This window comes from Cinclus cinclus, chromosome 15, assembly GCF_963662255.1.
Source record: "Cinclus cinclus chromosome 15, bCinCin1.1, whole genome shotgun sequence".
NCBI classification, from domain to species: domain Eukaryota; kingdom Metazoa; phylum Chordata; class Aves; order Passeriformes; family Cinclidae; genus Cinclus; species Cinclus cinclus.
In genome coordinates this window covers 8,321,180-8,327,315 of record NC_085060.1, presented here as the reverse complement: position 1 = coordinate 8,327,315, position 6,136 = coordinate 8,321,180, and positions in this window count along the sequence as shown.

The window sequence follows — 6,136 nt, the reverse complement described above, 5'->3', positions numbered from 1 at the left end:
TGTTTGCATATCTGTCCTTTTTCCAAACTTACAACTTTTGAAACTGTCATTTTAATGCATAAATGCAGTATTTCCTATTGAGGTTACAGGCCCAGGGAAACATTACCAGGAAGGAGGTGAGAAGGCATCCAGTGTGGCACTTGATGGTAACTGCATGTCTCTGTTCCTAACTCTGCACTGGGTAAGCTGCTTTGGATTTACCACTGCTTAATGCAAAGTGACTGACTTGCTAGAGGTTCCCTTTCTCACCTTTCAAGAACTTTTGTTTTGTTTTTTTTTTTCACAAGAGTAAATTATTTTAGACTAAGAGACCAAGGGAATGCAGAGTATGTCTTGGTTTCAGGTGGGATAGAGTTCATTTTCTTCTAGTACCTGGCACAGTGCTGTGTTTTGGATTTGATGTAAGAATAGGGTTGATAATACACTGATGGCTTCATTGTTGCTAAGTAGTGTTTATACTAAGTCAAGGACTTTCCAGCTTCTCATGGCTAAAGGACACAAGAAGTTGGGAAGGCACAGAGCCAGGACAGCTGGCCCAAAGGGATATTCCCTACCATATGGTGTCATAAATTGGGGGGAAAGCTGGCTGAGGCTGCTGCTCAGAAACTGGCCAAGCATCTGTCAGCAAGTGGAGAGAGTTGGATTGTGCATCACCTGGTTCGTATATTCTAATTGCTTTATCATCATCATCACCACCATTATTATTTTCATCTTTTTCTGCACCATTAAACTGTCCTTATCTCAACCCATGTGTTTTCTCCCTTTAACTCTTCCAGTTCTCTCTCCCACCAGGAAGAGCAGTGAGTGAGCAGCTGTGTGGGGCTGAGTTGCCAGCTGGGGTTCCACCACAGTGCAAGTTATGCACACTGAACACGTGCAGCTGCATCCAGGATGCACTTTGGAACCATAGAAATGTAGCATAAGAAATGAACAAAGCAAAGGATCACTTGGAAATCACTGGATTTGTCCAAATATGTAACTGCCTAGAATAAGACAGCGATACCTGTCAGGGATTTTAAAGTATCAAGAAAATGTGCTGGGAAAACTCCATAGGAGAAAGAGCACTACTGCCCTGTTGATGATGATTTTATTATTATGTCATCACCTTAAAACAAGGAGTTGATTTAATGAGCATAGGTAATTACTGGGGCCTGAGAACAATCTTATCCTGTCTGCATAGACTTAGGTGTCGGGAAAAAATTGTTGGGCATCCGGTTAAGAGTTGCCAAATGATCAGATCTTGTTGATGAAGCCATAGAATCATAGAATATCCTGAGTTGGAAGGACCCACAAGGATCATCAAGTCCAGCTCCTGGCCCTGCACAGGACAACCCCAGAGTCTAATTATTGATGCTGTGATCCACAGCCATTTTTGCAAAGGTTTCTTGAAAAGGCTATTCAAGACTTCTATTACCAAAGCTGATGTTGGGAGTACTTTCATCACATGGCTTTTGATGCCATGGAAATGAATACTGGATGCATGTTCACTTTATTTGCTGGATTTTTTTTGAAGTTTAATCTGGTCAGCGGCAATCTTTGAGGCAAGTGCAGGATATTGTGGAATAGCCTTCTCTGTTTCATGGATGTGATTTCTCACTGGAACAGCTGGACACTTCTAGCAGTGGAGGGGGCACCCATAGGCACAGGAGGAAAAGGCTTTCATTTGTGTTGTGTGATGTCAGAGCAGAGCAGTGAATGCTTTGAGGGCTGTCAGGTCTTCACTTGGACAAGCTCTGCTTACTCTGCCCTGTGTAAGGGATTGCAGCACAAGCACAACTGTAGCTGTCCTTTTGCCTAAGGCAGACACCCCATATGGTAAATTACTTCCCAGCATTAGAGACAAAGGGGTTGCTGCAACCTCTGAAGGTTCAGCTTGTCTCTGCTTCCTTCTGCCTGCTCAGAACTCAGGGTCAATAGTTTCAACTGGAAAATTAACAGAAAAGAGAAACTTATCAGTGAGTGTCTAAAAGAAAGATCAATTTTTGTTAATCTGCACCAAGTTAACAAGTCTCCTGATTGAGCAGAGGAGAAGCAGTGAACACAGCTTTATTTTAAGTGACTCTAATGACTTTACATAAGATAGCAGGGAAATGTGGTCTGACACCAATTTAAAAGTGAGGTGATAAAAACTGTTTGGAAAACCCTGCTCAGAGTAATTATTAAAAATTCACACTGCAGGGATACATTGAGGGGGATTCTCTGCAGTTCTCTGATTTGAGATTATTTGGTATTTTCATTAACTTGGATGGCATATGCTTTTAAATTGTAGCGAGCACCAGACTTGAGCTAACTACTGTCTGAGCAGAAGATAAATACCACTGAAAATGAACTTGACAAATTCAAAAGAGTTAGCATGTGATGCAGTAAGTCCAGCAATGGATTTGACAAATGCGTGTTTGTAGACTTCAGCAGAAGCCACGATCAGCTGAACAAATACAGGATGGGACAGGACAGGCTGCCATGGTAGCAGTTGTGCAGAAGAGTTCTCCTGGGGTTATAGCCAGTCACCAGCTGAACATGATTCAACAGCATCCTGTTCCTGAAAAAAACCCCCAATGTTATGGAATGGATGAACGGGAATGTAATCTGTAACATAACATGGCATGGTCCCTCTTCCTCACGTGGCAGTGGAAAGCCTTTCTTGGAATATGGTATCAAGCTGTGGGCACTGCATTTCCTGGAAAATGGGTATCAGCTGGAGGTGACTGGAGAAAAGCAATGAGAGGGGGTGACAGGATGGATGGCTGGGCTGGTTTCAAGGCAATGGGAGAGATGTTTTCAAATCAGCTAGAGACAGGTGCAAATAAGGAAATTCTCCCACTACTGTTTGGGTAGGACAAGGAAAAGAGATTCTATTACAGCAGGAGATTCTGAGCTGAGACATCCAAATGGGCAGTTGACCTTGACAGCAGGAACAGCAAAGCTCTGGAATACCTTTCCTGGGTAGGCTGTGGTATCTCTGGAATTTGAGATTTTAAAGGAGGAGTCTATGGGCACGGTACAAGGCTGGCACAGATGAGGGTTGGAGGTGCAGGGGATAAGGGCAGTGCAGAGCTCCCCCAGTTAGTGGGAGCTAACTCCTCTTGCACCCAGGCCTGCGAGGGAGCCAGAGCTGCTCTGGAGAAAACACTGCACTGGCAAAGCTCTGGAGCACAGCCCCAGGGCTCACGGCCATGTGTTTCCTTTCTCATCCCTTTTAAAATAGCACTAGTGGTAAAAACATCTGTGGGCACACTGGCAGTGTGGCCCACGTCTGCAGTTAGCACAAACTTTCCAACACCACCCAGTGCAAGGCACTCTCCATACTTCCATTTCAAAGTTTTTGGAGTACTTCAGCTTTCACAGTGAATGCATCCCACACCTTAAATGTACATTTCTGTTGTGCAAGAATAAGCAAAGCAACAGCAGCAGTTCATACGAAACAAACCACTTCTTAATTGTGTGTATGTGCATTGGGATGATCCACAGTTTGGAGTGGCTGCTCACTTACCTAATTGCTGTGGCAGGAATCCTAAACCTTTATCTGAATTTTTGCCAGTGATGGTATCTTACTTTGTTTAAACTGGGTTCTCTGTTTTTATTTTTCCTGAAACAACATTCCAGCTGAGAAGAAAGCAACCGGGGCTGGTGCTGCCCAGCTTTTCATAGCCTGGGCAGACGTGCAGGTTGCTTGGCACACATGCAAGACCCAGTTTTACTCTGCTGGCCAAAAGAAATTCCATATTCCTGTGCAAAGACTCCCATCAGGCTCTGCCTGCCAGTGAAGAGCATTTCAGAGGCTTGGGACAGGGAGAGGAAGAAACTCCCTCCCAAGCCATACACTAAAAATAGGCTGATGCTGTGCAAACAGCTTTGCAGTGAACTTCCTTCTGGCAGGCAGCCATGCAGCTGCCTGAGAGTTTTAAGCCCAAATACCTCTCCAAAACAGAAAGTCACTGATGTTAAGCACAGTTAGAAATGCTTTTAATCTTACTATTCCCTGCTGTGTTGTCTCAATTTCAGCTTCTTCCACTGTGCAGGTAGCTTATTCAGGATCTAAGGTCTGGAGTTTTTTTAACCTGAACCATGGTTGACACTGGCGCTGTCAATCCCTGGAGTCTGCAAAGTTCAAAGCACGGAGGAGGCCTCTGATCTAAAACTGAAATGCTAAGGTGATGCATCCAAAAAGTGCTTTCCTGCGGAGTGAGAAGTGCAGTAGCTGGGCTGAAAAAGGTTTTAAAATTCTCCAAGTTGTTGTTAACTAAAAATCCTTAAATCCCACTGTGGTGGTTGGAAATTGGAAAGTTGGTTCCTTAAATAAGACTGCTTTAAAAAGAATAAACACAAGACTCTGGGCAATTGAATTGACTGACAGCAGTGATTCATTCAGCCATTGAAGCCTATGAGCTATCTGAGTCTGCCATTTTTTCCAGTGGTTTTACTGCTTATTAGTGCCAATATTTTGCCCTATAATAAATCATATCACTTTCTTCTGTACATTTTGACTGTGAATACTGATGTTTCAGTTTCAGTATCAATCTTCCTTCATTTCAATAGTTACTGATTGTTTAGATACAGCAATATTCACCTTTTCCTTTATCACGATTTTATAGGAAGAACATTTTCCAAGACTAATTAAATCTCTGGGTCATTTTCAGCTATGAAAATTATCAAGAATCACTGATAGCACAGTGATTTTGCATAGCTGTTTTTTTCCCCCTCTCAATTTTGTATTATCAAATGCTCGGTTTTTATTTTAATCCTCTGTATCCAGTTATCTGGTTTGTGTGGCAATTAAACAGAAGATCAGTGTCATTGGGTTTTACATACTCTTTAAACTCTCATCAAGAGCGGGACCACACTAGTCTTAAGTTGATAATTTAAGATGCATTTGGCTGGAGTTCAAAGAGACAGGAGCTCCAGTCTGTCTTACTTCCCCTTGGAAAACCTTTCTGATGCTGCCAAACAATATTTACACCAGCAGGGATCTGAGTTTTGGAAAACTTTTCCAGGTTCTGAAGAAACCAAGCAACTTGAGACTTCGATAAGCCTTGGTAAATTTAAAAACTCTTGATGATATCACTGTGAAACTTGTATTAGCCCATCAGATATCACAGATTTACAATTTGAGGAATGGATTTCAGTTAAGAGATAAGAACAGAGGTTTGGCAAAACAAGTGTTATTTGGAGCAAAATTCTCCTATTGTCATCTCTGTTGAGCACTTCATGATATCTTACATTTCTGCAGCCACAAGTACAGGTGCTCTGTTCTGCAAGCATGTGAACATACTGTTCATTAAGTTGGGTCAGTGTCTGCAGCCAGAAAGCCTTAAAAAGCATCAAGCCTATTTCTTTTTCTGGGACCTTCAGCTTTCTAGTTGTCTGGAAGGAGGGACCAGGTGAGGTCCTGTTTTCTCTGTCCCAGAAAAAAGTGCTATGGGGTCTGGCAGTCCTGTGAGAGCAGTTCTCCCGCTTCCCACCCCTGTTTCATGGGACTTTTTGAGGATAGATTTCTGAAGGTGCTTTCCACTGTCTCAGGCAGGTTCTGGATGGGTAACAGACAGCAGGAATTCTAGCTCCTGGTGCCTGGTCATTTAGCTTACGACCCTAAGAATTCATTTATTTTCCCTTTTAAATAAAAACTGAGTTCGAAAAGCACTTCAACGGAACTATTGGCCTCTGTCCTTGCCAGACACCTCATCCAGTCTTGCACCCTTAACAGAAATCCAGATTCAGATCAGGCTTTACTCCTAGAACAGCATTTCACATTTAAGGATCTGAATTACAGTCTTGCCAGCTCATATCACACAACTCAAGACTTGAAAAGGAGAAAGGAGTCCTGAAGCGCAGCTCCCTCCTGGCCTGGTGTTTGTGTCTCATCTCTGCTTCCCTTGTAATCTGCCCAGAGGAGATTTCTGAGATACTTGAACAGCTGCCAGGATCTGCATGGGAGGCAGGGGCCTTGGCATGTGAGCCCTGACACCTGATGCTTGGTGTGCACTGAGGCAGTGCCAGCTGGATCCGCCGGCGCTGGCGAGTGCAGCCCTTCTGTCTCCTCAGCGAGTTACCTGATCAGGCTGCTGGCTGTGCTCTGTGCTGCTCTTCCTCTTCCTTCTCCCCTGCTACTCAAACAGCCTTGCCGCTGCCTCCTGCCTTC